The 23,826-nt window shown below is 44.0% G+C and overlaps 1 protein-coding gene and 1 non-coding gene across 2 annotated transcripts in view; one reads left to right on the top strand and one right to left on the bottom strand.

The window, feature by feature from the left end:
* The window catches only part of PLXDC2 (plexin domain containing 2), a 236,243-nt gene that overhangs the window by 58,257 nt on the left and 154,160 nt on the right, over positions 1-23,826 (top strand). The gene's annotated exons all lie outside the window — the stretch shown is intronic.
* On the bottom strand, positions 4,159-4,296 carry LOC114816282. Its single transcript, XR_003764047.1, has one exon. It is a non-coding gene; the product is annotated as a small nucleolar RNA SNORA7 (small nucleolar RNA).

The raw sequence follows: 23,826 nt of genomic DNA, 5'->3' as shown, positions 1-23,826 counted from the left end.
GCAGAGCACCGTACTAAATGCTTGAGAGAGTACAATACAATAGAGGGGATAGGCACCTTCCCTGCCCACAACGAGCTTCCAGTCTAGAGGGGGAGGCAGACATTGATAGACATAAATCATTTGTAACGTATGATGTTGGACAAGAAAGCAGAAACTAAAGAAAGATTTACTTGGGGAAAATAAAGAAACAGGTGTTATCCCAGTGTTACTGGTTACTTTTACCACAGTAAATTGGGAAAAGTCAAGAAAACATTCTGCCCTAGAAGGTGGGTTTGGCTGAAATCTGTTTCTTCTTCTCTTCTGTAAGGTCCTTATGGGTAGGGATTGCATCTACAACCTTCATATGAACTCGCCCAAATGCTTAGTACAGTGCCCTGCAAACCGTAAACACTCAGGAAATGCCATTGATTTATTTCCTGGGACTGAGTTTGCATTTACTGTAGCTAACAAGTCTCCCGTTTCAGGGTTTTCCCCTTTCACTTTTTTTTGGGAAATCGAACTCGGAGTCTAGGATTTGAAACCGGTCCAAGAAGCAGATGCATTTCAGCTCTCAGCTTTACCGCCATTGGAAAATGATTTTCTCTCTTGAGTCATTTTCCTCCCCATTCCCTCTTCTGTTCTATTCCTCTGCCCTCATCTCTTCTCCCCTTCCTTCTGGCAGCTTCACAGATTGACCTTCCATTTCTCCACCCTCTTGGCACTTTCCCTCTCCCTTCTTACTCCCATCCTGCTTATGCAGCTTCCGGCTGGCAGCTCCAGGTACTGGCATCAGTTTTCAGAGATTGATCCAAAAACCTTTTCCACCAGTTTGAAAATAAGCTTGCCTTGTCATGACCTGTATGTATATGTACACACTTTGGTGCATATGTTTCGTTGTTGGCTTTTTTAAAATTTTATTTTTATTGTTTAAGCACTTACTATGGGTCCAAAACTATTTTAAACACTGGCGTGGGTACAGGTTAATTAGATCAGACACGGTCCCTGTCCCACATGGGGCTAACAGTCTTAAGTAGAAGGGGAAATGGGTATCCCCATTTAACAATTAAGGACACTGAGGCACAGAGGAATTAAATGATTTGCCCACAGAGCAAGCAGTTGGCTGCACTGGAATTAGAACTCAGGACCTTTGGATTTCCAGGCCTGTGCTCTAGCCACTTGGCTTGCTGCTTCTCCAGGGTTCTCTGTGTGCCTATGTGTGCACATGTGCATGCGTGCGCACACACACACGCAGTATGAAATGAAATGTTATCCCTTCAGCATCACCTATGCATTTAAATCTGTTCCCTTTTAGTATTTAATATTCACCCTCGCCTCAGCTTCACAACACTTATGTATATATTTGTAATTTATTTTAGTGTCTGCCTCCCCCTTAGACTATACCTAATATCCATTGCTCTTAGTAAAGTACTCTACACATAACACTCCATAAGTACAATTGATTGTTTGAAATAAATAAAATTGCCCTTTATATTTGAAGAAGATGCTGCTAATGGTGAAATTCCCCCTTTTTTTTTTTAGTAGTATTTGTTAAACACTTACTATATTCCAGGCACTGTTCTAAGCTCAGGGTGGATACAAGGTAATCAGGTTGGGCACAGTCCATGTACCACGTGGGGCTCACAGTCTTAGTCCCCATTTTACAGATGAGGAAAGTGAGACCCAGAGAAGTCAAGTGACTTGCCCAAGGTCACACAGCAGACATGTGGTGGAGCCAGGACTAGAACGCAGGTCCTTCTAACTCCCAGGCCCATGCTCTATCCACTATGCCACACTGCATGCTTGTGTGGCCAGAAGCTAAGAGGAAATAAACATCTCCAGAGATATCGGACACACAGAGACCGTCTTGTTTTAGGATCATATTTGGTGTTTTGCAGTAGCTGGTAATGTTTGTGCTCTTGTCCCTTTGCCTTCTGATCATCTTAGAGGTTTTGCCAGAAAACATCACTCCTATCTATATCACAGTGGTTCTGGCTGGCCCATAGGTAAAACTTGTTTCCCAATTTTCCCCTGGGAGGAGATCTCGTCTTGGAGGTTGGCATCTTTAATAGTATTTATTGAGCACCCACTTGTTGAGGTTCTCTGTACTTGGTGAGAAAGAGGAAGGCAGTGATGGCAGAAGATCCTGTAGACCAAGGAACTTTTGCATTCATTCCTTCAACATCATGAGCTCTCTGATAGGAGCTCTTGAAATTTTTGAAATGCCAACCATGCCCCTTTGGGGACTCATGTTCCCCAGCTGGTCAGACATGACAAGAGCTTCCTACCGGGTGGCTTTAATCAGTGGTGGTGTTGGTGGTGATAATTGTGGTATTTGTTAAGCATTTACTTATGTGCCAGGCACTGTACTAAGTGCTGAGGTAGGTACAAGCTAATCCGGTTGGACATAGTCCCTGTCCCACAGAGGGCTCACAGTCTCAATCCCTATTTCACAGATGAGGGAACTGAGGCACAGAGAAGTAAAGTGACTTATCCAAGGTGATTCAGCAGACGAGTAGCAGAGCTAGAACTAGAACCCAGGTACTTTGGTTCCAAGGCCTATTTTTTATGCGCTAAGCCACTCTGCTTCTCTGTGAGCCAGAATCCTGGTCTCATAGAGATCACAATCTAAGAGGAAGGGAGAGCAGGAAACAGAGGCCCAAAATAGTGAAGCATCTTGCCCATGGTCACCCAGCAGGACAACGTCAGCGCTGGGGCTCGAACCCGGGTTGGTAGTTACCAGCCCCGGGCTCTTTCCTATAGGCTGCACAGAAAACATTTGGGGTCTTGAGTGAATATGTCAGGCGTTGAGAAATTCCAGCCTGCACTAGGGATGGCCATGATTTCACCCCAGTGAGGTGTGGGTGGCTGAAGTAAGGATATCTGGTAAACATTTCAAACGGAGAGACGAGGACCTATTAAAACCCCAGATGACTTGTGCACCATTTGAAATATTAACCCTGGAAAATCTATCTCTTTTGCTGGCTTTTGGCTTCTACTCTGCCAAACTGGTAAAGCTTCCAAATGCAGTGAATCTGGTTCCTGTTTTTTTGTTGGGTGTTTTTGTTTTTTTCTTCCTTCCTGGCCTTGGGCCAGCCATCTGAGAAATTTCTTTCAGCAGAAAAAGCAATGCCTTGCCCTTTTAGATGTATTAAAACCCACCCCAGCTCGGCCAAGAATGAATTATTTCAATGTCCGTTTACTTGAAAGGACAGGGAGCAATAAAGGTGATTTGTGCTATTCTCCGCCAGAGAGAGATTTTGTCATGCATTGCGTGCTGAAATGATCATTTAGCCCAATTGATAGGAAGGAACATTTACACCTTTAAAGTATCTTTCTAATACCTGCTATTCTCCCGCCCCCCCCCCCCCCCGTTTTTTTTTGGAGTCTGTAGGTGGGGGTAGTCAAAGGCAGATGGTAAAACACATTTGATTGGGATTCAAAGTGTTTCAGACCAAACCAGCAGTAATGATTCTGAGAAAATGGAAAACAGTTTGGTAGGCTCTTCAGTTGGAATAAAGCAAAACAGAATTGGCTCTCCTGCTTAAAAAGTGTTCTTTGAGGAGTAAGGATATTTATTAATAATAATAATTGTGCTATTTGTTAAGCGCTTACTATGTGCTAGGCACTGTTCTAAATGCTTGGATAGATAGAAGATAATTGGTTTTGACACAGTCCCTTTCCCACATAGGGCTCACAGTCTTAATCCTCATTTTGCAGATGAAGGAACTGAGGCACTGAAAAGCAAAGTGACTCTGACATGATGTCATAGGTGGTTTTGTTATGCAAACTTTGTACAAGGGCACAGGCCAGGGAATAGGAGTACCTGAGTCCTGCTTCTGGCTCTGCCATTTGCCTGCTTTGGATCCTTGGGCAAGTCACTTAACTTCTCAGTGCCTCAGTTTCCCTTTTTTGTAAAATGAGGATTAAGACTTTTAGCCCCATGAGGGACGTGGATTGTGTCCAATTTGATTAGCTTGTACCTTCCCTAGAGCTCAGTACACTGCCTGGCATATAGTGTCTTGTCTTATGCTGTCAAGTCACCTCCGTTCCTTAGCAACTCTATGGACACATCTCTCCCAGAATGCCCACCGTCCATCTACAATCGTTCTGGTACTGGATCCTTAAGTTTTCTTAGTTAAAATACAGAAGTGGTTTGCTGCCCAGTACGGGTGAGTTTTGACTTGTAGCAGATGGCCTTCCATTGGCTAGCCCCTTCCCAAGCTAGGAATGGAATGGGTATGCCTCTGCTTGACTCTTCCTGCCTTAGCCAAGACTGGTAGAGTACTGGAAACTCTCCAGGTGCCAGCCTGAGAGGGGGGGCCCATTGTGAGAGCTTAACAAATACCATTAAAGAAAGACGAACAAAAATGCCTTTTTTCCCTCACTGCTTATTGTACAGAGATTGTGTTCAACTTAATTTACTTGTATGTGCCCCAGCATTTAGAACAGTGCTTGCCAAATAGTAAGCACTTCATACCATAATGATAAGCACAGTGATAATAATAGCTTCTGAAGAGTACATAATAATAGTAATAATAATAGTGGTATTTTAGGGAAGCTGCATGGCTCAGTGGAAAGAGCACAGGCTTGGGAGTCGAGGTCATGGGTTCGAATTCCGCCTCTGCCACTTGTCAGCTGTGTGACTGTCGGCAAGTCACTTCTCTGTGCCTCAGTTACCTCATCCGTAAAATGGGCATTTAGATTGTGAACCTCACGTGGGACAACATGATGACCCTGTATCTACCTCAGCGCTTAGAAGAGTGTTCTGCACATAGCGCTTAACAAATACCAACATTGTTATTGTTGTTATTTGTGAACATCCACCAGTGACGTGGTTGTGTCCAGGTGGGCTTTGGATTGGGTGGGTTTCAAGGTCATTGGGAGTGGTGATGGTATCTATACTTTATATAACAAAGCACCTGGAGCATGGCACGTTTCCAGGGACTGCTCACGAGAACAGTGATTATCATGTTGAAGGGCAGCCTGATAGTTGCTGCTGAAAGAGTTTTCTTGTTCTCAGCTGAGTTGTCAGTTCCCATTAAAATGGTCCGTGAAGCAGGCCTTTCATGAAATTACACTCTGCTTACAGTGAAAAGTGCGAAATAACATCAAGAATCCAACCTCTTTGAAGTTCCACTCTGGGCATCTGGGGCTTGTCATTAGTAGAAGAGTTGAAAGTACACATGATTTGGTCGAAAGGCAAAGCCAAATCTGGCCTGCTGGGTGGCCTTGGGCAAGTCACAGGACTTCTCAGTTTCCTGATCTGTAAAATGAGGGTTTAGTACCTGTTGCCCTCCTCGCACTTAGACCATGAGCCCCATGTGGGAGAGGGACTGTGTCAGATCTCATGATCTCGTATCACTCCGGCACTGAGTGTAGCACTGAAGTGCCACAAAAAGTGTAAGGAGAAGGGTAACTTGGGTCAACATCCAAGTGGCTAAGAAAATAAACTCTTGTCCCAATCCCAGAGAAAGAACTCAGGAGAGGGTGGGTGAAAACTGCAGGCCTCACAGCAATTATTCAAGATGGCATCTTGTATTATGAAAGAAAAAGTCCCCGTTGTTATAAATGGTCATCAAGGGGGAACTCTCCAGAAATGAAAAAGTTTCACCCAAGAGGCTGGACCTCTCTGGGAAAAATGTGATTTTTTTTTAAATAAAAAAAGTTTTAAATCCAAACTGCCCGGATTACCCTACCCTTAGCCGTATTCTATACCCTAATACTCATGGAGATTAGGCCATGCAAAACCAAAGCTACTTGTCTCTGATCTCATCCATCATTCAGTCAGTCATATGTATTGATTGCTTACTATTACTATGTTCAAGCTCCTTAGATTGAGAGCTCTACGATCGACTTGTATCTAACCCCAGGGTTTAGTGCAGTTCTTGGCACCTAGCATTTAACAAATGTCACTAACAATAATTATCATTATTATATTTTGAATTCAGAGGGCTTTGAAAGACAAAACTTTGGATGTGTAAGGTCCATATCGTTCCTGAGGATGAAGTTGCGATCATTTTGTTTCCAGGGGTGTGTTGTCTTTTATGTGAAGTTTTGCTGGGGCCCTGGTTCCCACTAGGTCTAGATTTATAAGGATTTAAAGTAGACTAATGTAATGGGAACAGAATTGCAAGAGCAGAGTCAACCTAATTGCAGAGTCAAGAGCAGAGTCAACCCTCTAGACTGTAAGCTCATTGTGGGCAGGGAATGTGTCTGTTTATTGTTGTATCGAACTCTCCCAAACACTTAGTACAGTACTCTGCACTCAGCGAGAGCTTTAAAAATACGATTGAATTGATTACCTCAGTGCTGAGTATGGTGGCAGGCACAGAGTAAGCACTTTACAAATACCATAAAAAAAATCATGGACTGTTTGTGGCCAGGGGCTGTGTCTATTATATAGTGTTGTACTCTCCCAAGCTATTAGTTTGCTCTGCTCATAATAAGCGCTCAAATACGATTGATTGGACTCTAGCAAAACCATTTTTTAAGCCTGCTTCCTATGGGTTCATTCTCATTACCAGTAAGTTTGTGAGGAGTAGGTAGAGTCACAGGTGGTCAATCCAAATTGATAAAGGGAAAGACAACTAGTGGATAGAGCACGGACCTGGGTTCTAATCCCAGGTCCACCACTGATCTGCTGTGTGACCTTGCACAAGTCACGATACTTCTCTCATCTGTAAATTGTGATGAAGACTCTGAGCCCCATGTGGGATGGGTACCCTATCCAACCTCATTACCTTGTATCTATCCCAGCTTGTAGAACAGTGCTTGGCACATAGTAAGCACTTAACCAATATCACAATTATGATTATTATTATCATTATTATTATTGGGCAGGGATGCGTCTATCAACTTTTTTGTTCCATAAGTGCTTAGCACAGTACTCTATACACAGTAAGTGTTCAGTATAAATCACTGACGGATTGAATCACAGGTCCTGATCACCTACTATCTAAACTTATCAAATTATTCGGAGGAAAGGAACTGTAAAAATTGTTTAAGCAAACATATAACGAAGAGTTTAGCTTGGATTAGGATCTCATTTGAAGAAACTTACATTCAGTGCCATCAAAGAACATGCAATCAAATGTGTTTGCTTTTGCAAGCCCGGAATTATTGAGGGGAATAATCGTATGCAAAAATGCCAAGTTGCCAGGCGTGTCGGAAAAGCTCGTCGGAGATTTGACCTATAATATTCAAATTTAAACATCATCCTTTCATGCTGGCATGGCGGGGGTAACAGCTGCTCAGTCATGAGCCTTTTTTCTGTTCTTGTCACAGCAGAGGTATCTGGGAATACACGGGCTCAGCCCGGTAAAAGACCCAAACAATTAATAGGAACAGTCAGGGATAAATCCGAGGCACGACCTTTCACCCTGGGTCGAAATGTGCTGAATGAGATTAACATTTGAAAAGAGCATTATGGGGAAAACATGGGCCCGCTGCTTTTGTGCAGATGCAGCAAGAATGGTTATGAAATTATGCTAATCCTATTGGTCCCTGAAAAAGAAAATACAATCGGTTGCACTTTCTTGGAAGAGTACATTTTATCTAAGTGATCTAAGGATTCCCATTAGCAGAAAGTCAAAAATCACCTTGAGATAATTCAGTCGACAAAGATATGTGGAAAATGTATATTTTCCTCTCAATTTGTGGAATTGTTTTTCTAGGCCTGTCTCCCCTTCTCGACTGCAAGCTTTTTGCGGGCAGGGGAGGTTTCTCCCAACTCCTTTGTATTGTACTCTCTCAAGTGCTTAGTATATTCTCTGCACACAGTAGGCGCTAAGGGAGTACCATTGATGATGATATCTTTATGGAAAAGTGCGCGCGTGCACACACACACACACAAATGCACACTTGTGTCTACTTTCCCCAGTTACTGTTATTATTTATTCAGTGTTTTCCAATTTAGGGTGCCCTATGCACCCCATATGCTGGGGTTGGCAGCCAGATAGACAAAATGGACTATGTTGGCATAATAGAAGCGAAATGTGTGGACTGGGTTGTAGTAGGAAATCAATAAGGAAAGGTAGGAGGAGTTGAGTTGATTGAGTGCAGTAAAGCCGGTAGCTGGTAAGGAATTTCTGTTCGTTATGAAGGTGGTAGGGCAACGATTGGCGGTTCTTGAGGATGGGGGAGGTACGATCTGGTCGTTTTTGTAGAAAAATGATCCAGGCAGCAGAGTAAAGAATGGACTGGAGTAGGGAGAGACTGAAGACAGGGAGGTCATCGAGGAGGCTGATGGTGCTTAAGTTCTTGTATTCAATATCGTGCAGTGCGTTATGCTTTTTTCCGTTTCTGCAAACTTGATGAATTTAATACAGTAAAATTGCCATGACAATTTTACAGTTAAAATAATTGTACTGTGTTAAATGACAATGAGTAGCAGGGGTGCAAATCATTCAGATTCTGAGAAGCGTGACAATAATATTGGAACTTGTATCCAGAAGAATAGATGGAATGGTTATCTTCCAGTCGTCCACTTCCTAACCCATGAATTCCTATGGAGCCCTTGACTACCCGGACAAGAGTCTTACTGACCATCAAGGTTCTCCGAGAATCCAGGAACCATAATCTAGGAGAACTGATTGTGTGGTGGTGGTCAGTCAGCCCTTGAATGGGACATGCAGTGAGATCAGGGATGAGGAGAGGAAATTCGGCAAGATCCTGAGAACTAAAATAGATCCCCCAAGAATCATGGCAGGATGCTGCTATCATGCCCTGGTCAGGTAACTTCCTAGTAGTAGAAAGACACTTAAACTTCTCTGGGCCTCCGCCTCCTCAGCTGTAAAATGGGGATAAAGTAACTGTTCTCTCTTCCTCTTAGACTGTGAGTACTGTGGGGATGGGACTTTGTCTGACCTGAATACTTCGTATCTACCCTGGGGCTCAGCATAGTGCTTGGCACATTGTAAGTGCTTGACAAATATCACTTCTGTGAACCTAGGCACAGCATCCTGTAATTCTCTTCACTGTACCACTGTCACCTGATCTTAAGTTATCTGCTTGAGTCATTGAGTGAATCCCACCCGACGAATAGCACCCCTCACCTCTTTTTAGTTCTGAGCGAAAATTTCAAGATTTGAAATGACCCACGCCCTTGTCAAAAGACCCAGAGACATGGAATTTGGTCAGTGGAGTGGGTTCAGGGCTGGATGATTTCAAAAGAATATGAGATGGCCTACAGGTCATAGTCAAGCTCTCAGAAGAAAGAGGGCACTTACTCTATGCAAGGCACTGTACTAAGCACTGGGGTGAATAAAAGCAAATCGGGTTGGACACAGTCCATGTCATTCATTCAATAGTATTTATTGAGCGCTTACTATGTGCAGAGCACTGTACTAAGCGCTTGGAGTGAACAAGTCGGCAACAGATAGAGACAGTCCCTGCCGTTTGACGGGCTTACGGTCTAATCGGGGGAGACGGACAGACAAGAACAATGGCAATAAATAGAGTCGAGGGGAAGAACATCTCGTAAAAACAATGGCAACTAAATAGAATCGAGGCGATGTACATTTCATTAACAAAATAAATAGGGTAATGAAAATATATACAGTTGAGCGGACAAGTACAGTGCTGAGGGGATGGGAAGGGAGGGGGGAGGAGCAGAGGGAGATGGGGGGAAAAGAGGATTAAGCTGCGGAGAGGTGAAGGGGGGTGGTAGAGGGAGTAGAGGGAGAAGAGGAGCTCAGTCTGGGAAGGGCTCTTGGAGGAGGTGAGTTTTAAGTAGGGTTTTGAAGAGGGGAAGAGAATCGGTTTGGCGGAGGTGAGGAATTTTACAGATAAGGTAACAGAGGGACAGAGAAGTGAAATGACTTGCTCAAGGTCATACAGCAGACAAGTGGCAGAGCCAGGATTAAAACCCAGGACCTTCTGACTCTCAGGCCGATGCCCTATCCATTAGGCCATGTCACTTCATTCTTTTCTCTCCATCTGTCTTAATGGCTGCGTGAACAAGAGGTCAGACCTCACCTGGACACTGGAGAGTGTGGCTTCAAAGCAATCCTTGCACATTGGCTCCAAATGCTTATGTTGAGAAAGTGTAAAGAATACAAAACTCAAACTGTGGCTCGCATGTAAAGGAGGCTTTCATTTCCAAGGTTCTCAATCTAGCTTCTTTGCTGAGTACCAGCTTTTCCTTCAAGGAGTTCATGACCGTCATAGTGTAAAATGATCACCGAGAGCGATTTTCATTTGATTCCCAATCATCTTTGATGTAGAATAAAGAGAAGCAGGCCATTATCTTTTTTCTTTTAAATATGACAGTGAATGTTTGGGCTCCTGGATGAAACGGTATTCTTCAAAGTCTCTAGGATGCGCTTCTAATTTCAATGAGTCTGGGGGAAAACCAAGCAACAACTTTTTCTTTTCATGGGAGGGCAGGAGAGAAAGTTGAAACCTGTATTTAAATCGTGTTAAAAGCCTGGCTGGATTCCTCAGAAGCTTCTGTAATTTAGTGGGAGTGATTTAATTCGGGCTGAACTCTAACTGATGAGGGAAAGATTAGTAATTGATTCAGTGAAGGCCAAGAAATAGCACTAGGTTTCTAGCCATTATCTTCAGAGGTATTTCAGAACATGAAGATGCTCTAATGCTCTAATGGCCAGATTAATCACAATAATATCTGTGGTATTTGTTAAACACTTGCTATGTGCTAAGCATTGTGCTAAACCCTGGTGTAAATGCAAAATAATCAGATCAGACACAGTTCTTGTCCCACATGAGGTTCATTATCTTCCTTCCAACTTTTCTAATCCACTTCTCCTGGGCCAACATTTAAAGATAGATCAGGAAAGGGTAATTAACGTATCGTTTTTCTAGAATGGCTGATTGTATTGATCTCAGGTACAGCTTTGAAGGAAATAAGGTAGAGGTTTTTAATGACTTGCCAATAGCCTTTATTGACCTATTGTCTTAGATTTGCAGCTAATTCTACTGTTGGAAACTGGTCTTTCCAATCCCGTTCCTATTTTTCCTTTGTCGGCAGAGAAAGCATTGCTGCCCTGTCATGTTCCACTAGGGTTCATCAATCAATCTATTGAATTTATTGAGCGCTTACAGTATGTAGAACACTGTACTAAGCCCTTTGGAGAGTACAGTATGACAGAGTTGGTAGACACATTCCCTATCCATAACGAGTTTTCAGTCTACAAGGGCAGAGAAGTGAAGTGACTTGGCCAAGGTCGACACAGCAAAGAAGTAGCGGAACCGGGATTAGAACTCAGGTCATCCGACTCCTATGCCCGGGCTTTATCCACTAGTCCACATTGCTTTCCACTGATTGATTGATTCTCCATAGCCCTGGCAGGCCCAAAACCTAGTAGTCAGCTACTCCTTCTCGCCTGAGCTGCCTGCCTTCTCCTCTTTCAAAGAGCCACCAAGTTCTGACTGCTGTTTGTGTGTCACTGTTTCACCTGTTTCACAGTTATGGGGATCTCACAGCTACACCAGGAACCTTAGAATTGTACTTCAGTGTGACCTCATCTTAAAAAAGTCTCATCAACTAGGACTTTACGGTTCTTGAGAGATACAATTTGGTAGTGATCTCTTGAGAAAGCAGGGAGCTCATGTTACTACCCTCAGTTAGGTTCTTAATAATTGTGGTATTATTAACTGTGGTATTTATAACTGTGGGCCAGGCACTGTATTAAGGGCTGGGGTGGATACAAGCAAATCGGGTAGGACACAGTCCCTGTCCCACATGGGACTCACAGTCTTAGCCTCCGTTTTACAGAGGAGTGAACTGAAGCCCAGAGAAGTGACTTGCTTAAAGTCACATAGTGGACAAGTGGCAAAAGTGGGATTACAACCCATGACCTTCTGACTCCCGGGCCTTGCTCTATCTAGTACACCATGCTTGGAGGAGCACATCTCCTCCAAGAGGCCTCTCCTGACTCGGCCTTCATTTCCTTTCCACCCTCTACCTTCATCCCCCTTGCACTTGGACTTTCACCCTTTACTCACCCCTCCCTCAGACCCATAGCACTTAAGGTACATATCTGTAATATATTTATTTATATTAATGTCTGCCTCCCCCTCTAAACTGTAAGTTTGTTCTGGCCAGGGAAAGTCTACCAACTCAGTTTTATTGTACTCTCCCAAACAGTACTCTGCACATGGCAAACACCCTCTTAATGATATTTCTTAAATGCTTACTGTGTGCCAGACACTTTACTAAGCCCTTGGGTAGATACAAATTTATCAGGTTTGGTCACAGTTCATGTCCCACATAGGGCTCACAGTCTTTATCTCCGTTTTACAGATGAGGTAACAGAGACACAGAGAAGTGAAGTGAATTGCCCAAGGTTTAACAGCAGACAGGTGACAGAGCCAGGGTTAGAATCCAAGTCATTCTGACTCCTAGGCCAGTGCTATTGCCTCTCCACTCTGCTTTAATGAGCAGTCAATAAATATGATTGATTCCTGATTTTAACCAATGCTCCAGGGGACCTGAGATAGCCTCTCTACATGCCCTTTTTTTGTTCCTTTATTTTTTTCTTTTTATGATCATTGTTAAGTGCTTACTATGTGCCAGGCCCAGTACTAAGCACTGGAGTATATACAGGCTAGTCAGGTTGGACACATTTCAGGTCCCACATGGGGCTCACAGGCTTAATCCCTATTTTACATTTGAGGGAAATGAGCCCCAGAGAAGTTAAGTGACTTATCCAGGGTCACACAGCAGACATGTGGCAGAGCCGGGATTAGAACTGAGGGAAATGAGCCCCAGAGAAGTTAAGTGACTTATCCAGGGTCACACAGCAGACATGTGGCAGAGCCGGGATTAGAACTGAGGTCCTTTGTCTCCTAGGTCTGTGCTTCTCCTCTAGGCCACCCTGTTTCTTATGATCCCCTCAGTGACATAATAGCAATTGTGGTATTTACCAAGTGTTTTCTACATGCAACTTACTATACCAAGTGCAGAGAAAACTGGATCCCACACAGAGCGCACAGGGTAAGCGGATGGTAGAACAGGTATTGAATCCCAGTTTTGTAGATGAGGAAACTGAGGCCCAGAGAAGTTGTGACTTTCCCACAGTCACCCAGCAGACAAGTGGCGGAGCTGGGATTAGAACCCAGGTCCTCTGTCTCCTGGGCCCTTGCTCTTTCCATTAGTCCACGCTGCTTCTCTCCCCTCCTTCCTTCCTTGAGGAAGTTAGAGTTTGGCCATTATTTTCCAAATGGTGATGAATGTAGCTGTCACGAACTCTAACGCCCGTGGCCTGCAGTCAGAGAAAATATAGGCTGCGATGACTCACAGCTCAGTTCTTCTCTTCAAGCCAGAGAGGAGTCGATTGCATGTTTCCCCGGGTAACTGATCATGGATCTATGCTAGTGTTTTCCCAGCTGGGATAAAACGACTTCCACCATCAGGCTAGCAGGTCTGTAATGACCCAGAGGCAAAGGGAGTAAGTCACCATTTTCCCATCAATCAATCAATCAATCAGTTGTATTTATTGAGCGCTTAATGTATGAATTGACCCCTCACTGAGCAGGAGAGTTTGCATGCACTGAGGAAGCTTAGAACTTTGCCATTCAGGGTTACCCATAATGGAAAGGTCTGAGTCGAAGTATATGACCAAGTCGATTGACCTGTGCTGGGTAGCGGCGGCATGGGCAAGAGGTGCAAAATATGATCAAAACGGTGATCAAAGGCAACAGCAGAGACTCAAGTTTTAACTGCATGGAGGAAGGCAGCGGTAAACCACTTCCGTATCTTTACCTAAAAAACTCTATGGACAAACGTACCAGAATGACTTTGACAGAATATGGGAAGTTCTGAAGTGGATGTGTCCATGGAGTCACTGTGGGTTGGAGATGACTCAACAGCATAAGAAGAAGAATCGTGTGCAGAGCACTGAACTAAGCACTTGGGAGATTAAAACGAAACAGTGCTGGTAGACACAGTTCCTGCACCAGGAGGGAGAACAGGTATTGAATCCCCATCTAACAGATGAGGGAAGTGAGACACTGAGAATTTACATGACTTGCCCAAGGTCAAACTGGCAGGCAAGTGGCAGAGCCAGGATTAGAATGCAGGGCCTCTGACTCCCATGTTCAAGCTCTTTGTACTAGACCATGTGGCTTTTCAGTTTTTAGCAGCTCCCCCTGTCTGTCCACTACATGGCTTGCTGTGTCCCCAACTTTGAGGGTCAGGGACCCTCCCTGACAGTGAGGCACTTCCCTTCCCCACTGACCATCAGTCAGTCAACCAGTGGTATTTGTTAAGTGATTTCTATGTGCAAAGCACTGTACTAAGAGCGTGGGAGAGTACAATGCAACAGAATAAGCAGACACATTAATGATAATGATGGTACTCATTAAGCGCTGTTCAGTGTGCATCAAGCACTGTTCTAAGTGCTGGAGTAGGTACGAGCTAATCAGATCAGACATAGTCCCTGTCCCATATAGCTCTCACACTCTTCATTCCCATTTTCCAGATGAGGGAACTGAGCCACAGACAAGTGGCAGAGACAGGATTAGACCCCAGGTCCTTCTGACCCCCAGGCCTGGGCTCTGTCCACTAGTCCATGCTGCTTCTCTGCCCATACAGAGCCCCACCACAACAGAGGAGAGTCTGTATCTGGGGGTCCCTGCCTGGATCTGTGGGGAACCCAGGGTGGTCTAAACCATCTCAGCGGGGGTGCGCTCTTCTCATCATTATGTACGGTGGTGGTGTTCTTTGTATTGCTATCACCCCACTGCTTTTTTTTTAATATTTAAGTGCTTGAAACCTAGTAAGCACTTACCAGATAAAACAACAATAACAATAACAATATTATTATCATTAATGATACCCCTGGGAACACTTTCAAGGACGGGCACTTTAGGGAATGAAGATGGTCAGTTGAAGATGGTAGTCAGAGAGAAGGCAAGTGTTTTTGATAAGGTACGAAGAGATGGGGTTGGATGAGCAGGTGGAGGGAGTAGATTTTGAGAGACAGCAGGAGATTTCCTCGTGAGATTCTGTTGGGAAGGATGGGAGAGTTGAGGAAGGGGAAGGAGGAGGGAGGGTCTGGAGAGAAGCAGTGGAGATTTTAGGGAGATGAGGCCTCATAGTTTCAATATTTCCAATAAAGTACATAGCCAGTCATTAGGGGCAAGGGATCGGGGAGGCAGGGGGACGGAGGCATTTGAAAAGCGATTTAAGTGTGTAGAACAACTGGCGAGGGCAATGGGCATGGGTGTCAAAAAGGTTGGGGAAATAATTTTGCCTGGCAGAGTTAAAACACGCAAGAATGAATTTGAGGTGGACAAGGTCTGCAAGATATCTAGATTTCCACTAGGAATGCTCTGTGGTTCGTGCATAGGAGTGAAGGAGGCAGACTGTGGAGGTGATCCAAGGCTGTGGGTTAAAGTACAAGATCGAAGGGTTAGGAGAGCGAGTGCTTTGAATTCACTAGAGAGGGCGGTGTGGAGGGTGTCTTTTTGGTCATCAAGGGAATGTGGTTTGGGTATGGAGGCTAAAAGGGGCATGATGACTTGAGAAAATTGGAGGGGGGTCAAAAGATCAGAGGTCTCTCATGTGGGAGAGAAGGCAGGTGAGGTTGTGGTCAGAGAGAGGGATTTCAGAGTTGGTGAGGGTAGAGCTTGTACAGTGACTAGAGATGATGAGATCAATTGTGTGTCCAAGTTGGTGAGTGGGAGAGCTAGGGTGGAGCAGAAGGTCATTGGAGTAGAGGAGGGAAGGAAAAAGGGTAGCGGAAGAGTTGTCAGGGACATCGACGTGAATTATTGAAGTCTCCAAGGATCGAGGTGGGGATGGATAAAGAGAGAAGAGATGTGAGGTGAAATCTCACTGGGTGAAATCAAACTGTACAGGTACAAATCGACTGTTAAACACAGCATGGAGCCAAATTCCCTGGCTAGAAAACTGAGCAGGTTCTCATAAGCTGGGATGGAGAGTGGAGCTGTTCAGCTTCCTGATTCCAGTGCAGATGGAATCAAATTGATTTGCCAGTCTCACCCTCCCCATCCTCCCTTCCAACCTGAACTGCTTCAGTCTTCTCCTTCACCACCAGTGACTCCTCCATTCTCACCTCTCCCACAACGCCTTTCCTTTCAGCAAGCATTTCTGCTGGAATACTCTTCAATCAATCAGTGATTTTCATTGAGTGCTTATTTTGTGCAGTCTGCTAAACTCATGTCCTGTCTTATGCTGTCAAGTTAGAGGAGTACAATAAAATAAAGTTAGTAAATATCCCTACCCACACGGAGCTTACAGTCTAGTTGGGATGACAGACATTAAAATAAATTCAGATTATGGAAGCAGTAGGGTGTAAGCATTTGGACATAAGTGTGGTAGGGGTGGAGTGAGTATCAAAGAGCTTAGAGGGTATAGATTCAAGTGTATAGGTGACACAGGAGGGGAGGGCATTATAGTGGAGAGATGAGAGCTTAGTCGGAGAGGGCTTCTTGTAGAAGGTATGGTCTTAGTAAGCAATCAATCAACCAATCGTATTTATTGAGTGCTTACTGTGAGCTGTCCTAAGCATTGTACTAAGTGATTGGGAGAGTACAATATAATGGAGTTGGTAGACACTTTCCCCGCCCACAACAAACTTATAGTCTAGACAGAGTCAGACATAAATAATAGATGAATAGATGTACATAAGTGCTGTGGGACTGAGAGAAGGGTGAATAAAGAGTGCTTTGAAGACATTAGGGAGGAGAGAGAGAACTGATTAAACTGCCTTATCAACCAGTCAAAGGTATTCATCGAGCATTTATTGTGTGTAGAACTCTGCATCTTGTATTAAGCGCTCCATGAATACGATTAATAGATTGAACTAAGCATCTGGGAGAGTACTGTACAACAAGCCGATGGTGTGGAGTTTCTGTCGGATGCAGTGAATGGGTAACCATTGGAGGTTTTTGAGATGAAGGTTTTTGAACGTTTTTTTCAGAGAAATGCCCTGGGTGGCAGAGTGAAGTATGGACCGGAGCAGGGAGAGACTGGAGTCAGGGAGTTGAGTGAAGAGACCGATGCAGTAATCAAGGCAGAATATCACGTGGTAGCAGGTTGGATGGAGGGGAAGGGCTGGATTCTAGAGATGTTGTAAAGGCTCCAAAAAAGGTGAAGAAGAGCTGGTCCAAATTCCAGGGATTTTATTATCCTGGCAAATGGAGAGGAGGTAGCCGAGGAAGGAAAGGTTAAAAGCAGCCCTGGGGAAATGTGGTCATAAACTGACAGGGTTCAGGAAGCAACTTTTAAAGAGAAAGGAAAGAGAGGAATTAGCCCAATGAAGAAAGTGAGTTTTAAGGAGGTGGATTTCCACAGACTTGATTGAACTGATGGGAACAGCTCCAGGCAGAGGAGATGAATAAGGCAGAGCAATCCAGCAGAGCTGAGAATTCCATAGAGAGAGCCTAGCTTGAGGGTAGGATAGAAGATGGGAGAGCACTGTGTTAGAGGGAGGAAGAGCAGAGCACAGTGGGGTTCAACCCATCAAGGCCCCAGCAAGGGGGTAATTTCTTCCTTCTCCCCGTGCCCCCCACCCCCGATTCCTCAACCTCCACACCCACCCCAATGTCTGATTTTCATTGAGTTCCAAGGAGGTACATCCAAGAGAGTTCTAAGAATTGAAATGAGTCTAGGGAACACCTGTCATTACAAAGGGGAATAAAAGGAAAACAACAAAAAATGACAAAACTCCCAGCTACACAATCATTAATTTAAAACCTCTCACAGGTGTACTTCTTTGTCTTCATTCATTCAATAATATTTATTGAGCACTTACTATCTGCAGAGCACTGTACTAAGTGCTTGGAATGTACAATTCAGCAACAGATAGAGACAATCCCTGCCCAATGACGGACTCACAGTCTTCAGTCCAAGAGAAGTAGTTGCATTGCTTTGGGATTCTCTGGGAAAGCTGTAAAGTGTTCTGCACACAGTAAGTGCTCGATAAATACAATTGAATGAATGAATGCAAAGTATCCAACCTGCAAGAAGGATTTCCTTTTTGTTCTGTTTTACTGCCAGAATTGCTTTTCCTCTTGTTAACTACTTTGGAAAGTTTATTTGTTTTTCTGATTGAAAGTGTGTGACTGGATGGGGAATAAGGAGAGGCAATGAACGTTTATTCTGGCTGAGTTGGAATATGGTGGAGTCGGGGCAGTCACTGGCCTCTCACAAGAAGATCCTGAAGACAGGATCAAAGACTCTGTCAAATCTGCTTCTCTGTAGCTACTCCAGTGCTTAGTAGAGTGCTTGGCACAGACTTAGCACTTAAAAAAGCAGTGTGCTTAGTGGATAGAGCAAAGGCCTGTGAGTCAGAAAGACCTGGGTTCTAATCTTGGCTATGCCACTGGTCTGCTGTGTGACCTTGGGCAGGTCACTTCACTTCTCTGGACCTCAGTTCCCTCATCTGTAAAATGGGGATAAGACTGTGAGCTCCATGTGGGACATGGACTGTGTCCAACCTGATTAGCTTGTATTTACCCCAACACTTAGTGCCTGAAATACAAGCTTAACAAATACCATAAGAAAAAAAATACCACTGGGGGGAAAAACAGTTAGCTCGGATGACTGCCTTCCAAGGGAAAGGAGAGGGAAAAGCGAGTCATAAATGATTAGAAGAGCAAACATTGGTGGAAACATTGACCAAGCTTTGACCCAAAGATAACAATCACCATGGGCCCTTGCTGAATATCTGATGTATCTAGACCCTGATAAAATACTGAGGTTGCAGGGATAACTTGAGATGAGTACATTTCTGTGAATTTCTTCATTTTTGTCTTCCTTAAAGCTCTCAGTCTGCTCACCCCTTCCTACCTCACCTCACTAATCTCCCTCCAGCCCCACTGTGATTTTTTGTTTTATTTTTTTTTTGGTATTTGCTAAGCGCTTACTATGTGCTGGGCAGTGCACTCAGCGCTGTGGGTAGATACAAGCTAATCAGGCTGGACACAGGCAATGTCCCACATGGGGCTCACAGTCTTAATCCCCATTTTACAGTGCTGTGGGGCTAAGGGTGAGTTGACTATCAAGTGCTTAAGGAATACAGATTCCATCACATGAATTGTGCTCCCGTGAGATCGGGGAGGGAAACTGTCTGAACAGACTCTGGATTACCACAAATTTGAGTCGAGCTTGGGTTGCCTTAGCCTCTAAGTTGGGTCTGAAATCGTAAACGTGGTCTAACCCATGTCTGTCGGCAAGGCAGCCTTGGTTTCATATCCATTGACACCCTAATTCCAAGTAAGTGCGGTGTCTCCGATTGAATGTATGCACTGGGGTATTGGCTGACTCGCTGCAGGGTGAAGTGAGGAGAACATAGCTGCCAAAAGGCCATGACCATCTATCCTCAATCTTCTCAGAGAGCACGGATTCAAACGAAGAACAGACGACTTCATTTTTCCCCATTTACCCTGTGAACCACATTAGAAGTCCGATTTTTAAAATGCAGCCATTATAAACTCAGCAGGTTGTCATCTTTTCCTCAGACCAGTAGACACGGGGGTTGATTCGAGTCACAGGCAGGCATAAAGGGTCTTTGGTTCATCTGGCATTGGTTCGTTCCACATTTCCCAATATCATTGCTTCCACCTTTTTTGGCTCTTAGCATCACTGGGTTGCCAAGAGAAAACACAATAATTCATTACCTTTCACCCATCTCTCTTTCCCACAAGTCCCGAGGCCCCCCGAAACAAAATAAATAAACTCAAAGCTTTTGAATCCTCAAATGTTTGTTGTTATATTGTACTCTCCCAAGCACTTAGTGCAGTGCTCTGCACACTGTTAGTGCTCAATAAATAGAATTAAATGAATGGCCCCACAGTGAGACGGCAGATGGCCTGTGTTGGATTTGTGAGCTTGATGGTGGAAGAGCCCAGTTTCTGCATTAAAAGCAGGTGACAAATTCCATTTGGAGATGTGAGCAGCTGTAAATAATCGGGTTCCCTCAAACCCAAAGTCCACTGTAAATTAGCTTCATTGTCGATGACATTTTTAATAGCTGAAGGAGCCCTCAGCTGTATTTAATTAGAATCCCAGAACTCAATCTGCATCTTGCCCATCACCTCAGAATTTATGATATTCTCCCTAGCTTCAGACCAGATGAGCCCAGTGAAACAAGAGATTTACCATAGTTCTGTAACTTCCCAAGGATTTCTGGCTCATATTGCAAGGTAATGGGCTGGATACTGTTTAGCCATCTGAACAGGTCCAATGCCTGTCTTTGGGAAAAAGAAGGGAGAAGAGCCATTCACCCCATACCAACTCTTAGGAAGGAATTAAACAAGTGTGCACTTGATTCCTCCTCTGAAAATTCCATTTCACAAAGCCAGAAAGTGATCTGACCTGACAGTGTCTATGTTTCATGCGTTTCTTTACGCTCCAGGCCTTTGACCTTGCCTTTATCCTTGGGAATCTGGAGGGGAGGAGGACTTAGAGGTCAGGAGCTTTATATGGAGAGAGGCAAAAAAGCAGATTGCCTCAATTTACCCCAGGTAGAGCTGTTCTTTCTAACAGAATGAGATGAAAAGTGTCCTTGGCCGAAGTTTTAGGCTGCTAAGTGGGCTGGGTGAGTGTGGCGATTTTTGTAATTAAAGAAAAGTTGGTTCTTGGCTGATCTGAGCCCAGAAGCACTGATTAACAGCTGCCCAATGTGTAGCAGTTACCAGTGTTATGCCTAAATCATTGATTCTAACTTGTCTAAACAGAAGAATGCAATAGACTTAGAAGGCTGAAGAAAGGGATGTGGACATATTCACAAACTGTAAGATCATAAAGACTTGTTTGAAGGAATGTTACAGGTGAAGATAGAAAATCAGCATCGCCCAGCGCTTAGAACACAAGCCTGGGAGTGGGAAGGACCTGGGTTCTAATCCTAACTCTGCCACTTGTCTTCTACATGATCTTGGGTGAGTCACTTAACTTCTTTGGGACTCAGTTACTTCATTTGCGAATTAGGGAATAAGACTGTGAGGCCTACGTGGGACAGGGACGGTAACTAACCTGATTAGCTTGTATCTACCTACCCCAGGGCTTAGTACAGTGCCTTGCACATAGAAAGCGCTTAACAAATACCATTAAAACAAGAAAATAGTCCCTGGAGGATGGGGGTAACATGGAAGTGGTCTCTGGCCTAGGGGTAAGAGCCTAGACCTGGAAGTCTGAGTCCCTAGGTTCTTATTCCGGCTATTCCACTTGCCTGCCATGTGGCCTTGGGCAAGTCATAGTAGTAATAGTATTTATTAAGCACTTACTGGAGACACAGGTGGGAATTAGCCATTGCCTCTTTTCTTCGGGTAGCTGACAATCTTAGATTCACTTAATGTCTCTGTGCCTCAGTTTCCTCATCTGTATAATGGGAATTAAATACCTGTTTCACCCCTACTTAGACTGTTAGTCCCATTTGGGACAGTGCCCATCATGTTTATCTTATATCTATCCCAGCACTCAGTACAGGGTTTGGCAAGTAGTAAGCACTTACTAAATATTTTAATTATTGCTCTTATTATTTTTATTATTATTACATATTTGCAGCCATTATTGGAAACAATATTCGTCTCCTCCAGTGCTCACTGAGGGCAAGAAGCAGCGTGGCCTAGTGGATAGCTGTATTTTTTTTTTGTATATTAATGTCTGCCTCCCCCACCTCTAAGCTCGTTGGAGGCAGGGAATGTGTCTGTTTCTTGTTGTACTGTACTCTCCCCACTGCTTAATACAGTGCTCTGCACACAGTAAGCGCTCAATAAATACAATTGAATGAATGAATGTTCGAATGAATGGATAGGGCTCGGGCCTGGGAGTCAGAAGGTCCTGGGTTCCAATCCTGGCTCCACCACCTCTTTGCTGGGTGACCTTGGGCAAGTTACGTCACTTTTCGGGGCCTCAGTTCCCTCATTTGGAAAAGGGGATGAAGACCATGAGCACCATGTGGGGCAGGGACTGTGTCCAACTTGATTATCTTTATCTACCCCAGTGCTTAGAATACTGCTTGACATATAGCACTTTGGGGAGTCAGAGGTTGTAGGTTCCTATCCTGACTCTAGCACTTATCAGTTGTGTGACTGGGTAAGTCACTTAACTTCTCTGAACCTCAGTTACCTCATCTGTAAAATGGGGATGGAGACTGTGAGCCCCATGTGGGACAACCTGATTACCTTGTAGCTACCCCAGCAATTAGAACAGAGCTTGGCACATAGTAAGCTCTTAACAAATGCCATCATCATCATTATTATTATTACTATTATTACTTTCATTATGCTTTTATGACTTTTATCCTACTGTACTTCCTTCAGAATGGACAAATAAATGAACAGAATTCTAGGCTCCGGTAGACCACTGGAAGTAACCCTGAATGACACTGCTTTGGTGTTCTCGATCTTGGAATTTGAGGTTTTGGTCTAGAGCCAATGCAGATTAGCATGGTTCTGTTTGATGCGAGTGCGAACAAATCAATTTGAACACATCCTCCCGCTGAGGGCCGGAGCAAGGATGTCTTCACGGCACTGCATTTCTAACCGGACCCTGGGTTCGGTGTGGAAGTTTCCATTGAGTGATAGCAGTATTTTGCCGCACCTCTCCTCAGTCTATAAATTGCCCAGCACACAATTTGGGATGAAAGTAAGTTGATAATTTAACAAGCAGTAAAATATATTAGGCTAAAGTAGCAAAGTTTTCCTGGAACCAGCATGAATCTAATTTGTAGTTAATGGCCTATAGATTTGCTTTTCTTGGATTATTAACATAGAAACCCCATAGCCCACCTATTTGCTTCTGTGTCTCCAGCCAAGTTTTCAGCAAAGGATATTGCTTTGGCTTTATACCAGGTCAAACCATTTGTGGAATTTTCCACTCCTTGGTGGAATTTCTGTTGGTCGCGATACATATATGTATCGCGACCAACAGATTATATACAATCAGCCAACTGAAATATATATATTTCAATGTCCCTGGTTTTTAAAATTATTTTTAACAATCAAGATCATTATGAATTGCAACAGCTCTCACTCCAGTATTTGGGAGCAATTGGCCTGGTTGTAGATTTTTGAGGATTCTCTTTCCTCCTGTTAGCTGTCTTATGGATGGTTCATGGCTGGATCCCACCGTCCTCAGAGAAAAATCATGAAATCAGTCCATCTACCTCCTGTCAGCAACTGGAAGAAGCTGAAACACCTGACTAAAATGAGGAGTTTCTACTGGAGGGGTGATCATATTCATTAATTTCACCACACCTGCCTCCCTTCCCATTTGGCTCCAGACAGTCTGTGTTTTACCCATGGGATAATTAAACAGGGAGGCCCACGCAGCTATGGGAGAGCTTATTTTGGCACGGTTATGCCTCTGGAAGTTCATCTGCAGAATTGACAGTCAAGTTTGAGGTTTATTGAGCACAGTTGTATTGCACTCTCCCAAGTAGTTAGTGCAGTGGTCTACATGCAGTATGTGCTCAGTAAATACCATTGATGAATTGATTGAATGGTCTGGTGGACTTTGAGAAGGGAGTTTCTCAACTTTGGGAAACTTGGGAGAACTTTAACAAATACCTTAAAAATAATAATAATAATGTGAGAGATGGTTTTGCTGGATCTGATGAAAAAAGATGACATGGGTGTCGTTCTAACAGTTCCCTGTGGCAAATTAGGAGAAGGAGCAAGCCAGGAAGGGGAACTCTCAACTAATGCTTCTCATCCTCATTTCTTCTTCCTCCAACATGCCCATCACCGTTTCATCTTTCTTAAATGTCAAATGTCTTTCTACTCCTCTGAAGGCTTTAATTTATATTAGCAACATTTACCCATTTACCTCAGCAACAAACAAATGCCTGTCCATTGGCTTCAGTGCTCTCCAAGAGCTTTCTCCATCCCACCCATCAGCTGCTACTCATCGGC

The sequence above is a fragment of the Ornithorhynchus anatinus genome, chromosome 13 (genome assembly GCF_004115215.2).
Source record: "Ornithorhynchus anatinus isolate Pmale09 chromosome 13, mOrnAna1.pri.v4, whole genome shotgun sequence".
Classification (NCBI taxonomy): domain Eukaryota; kingdom Metazoa; phylum Chordata; class Mammalia; order Monotremata; family Ornithorhynchidae; genus Ornithorhynchus; species Ornithorhynchus anatinus.
Note: the sequence above shows the minus strand (reverse complement) of the source record. Positions and strands in the feature narration are given on the sequence as shown.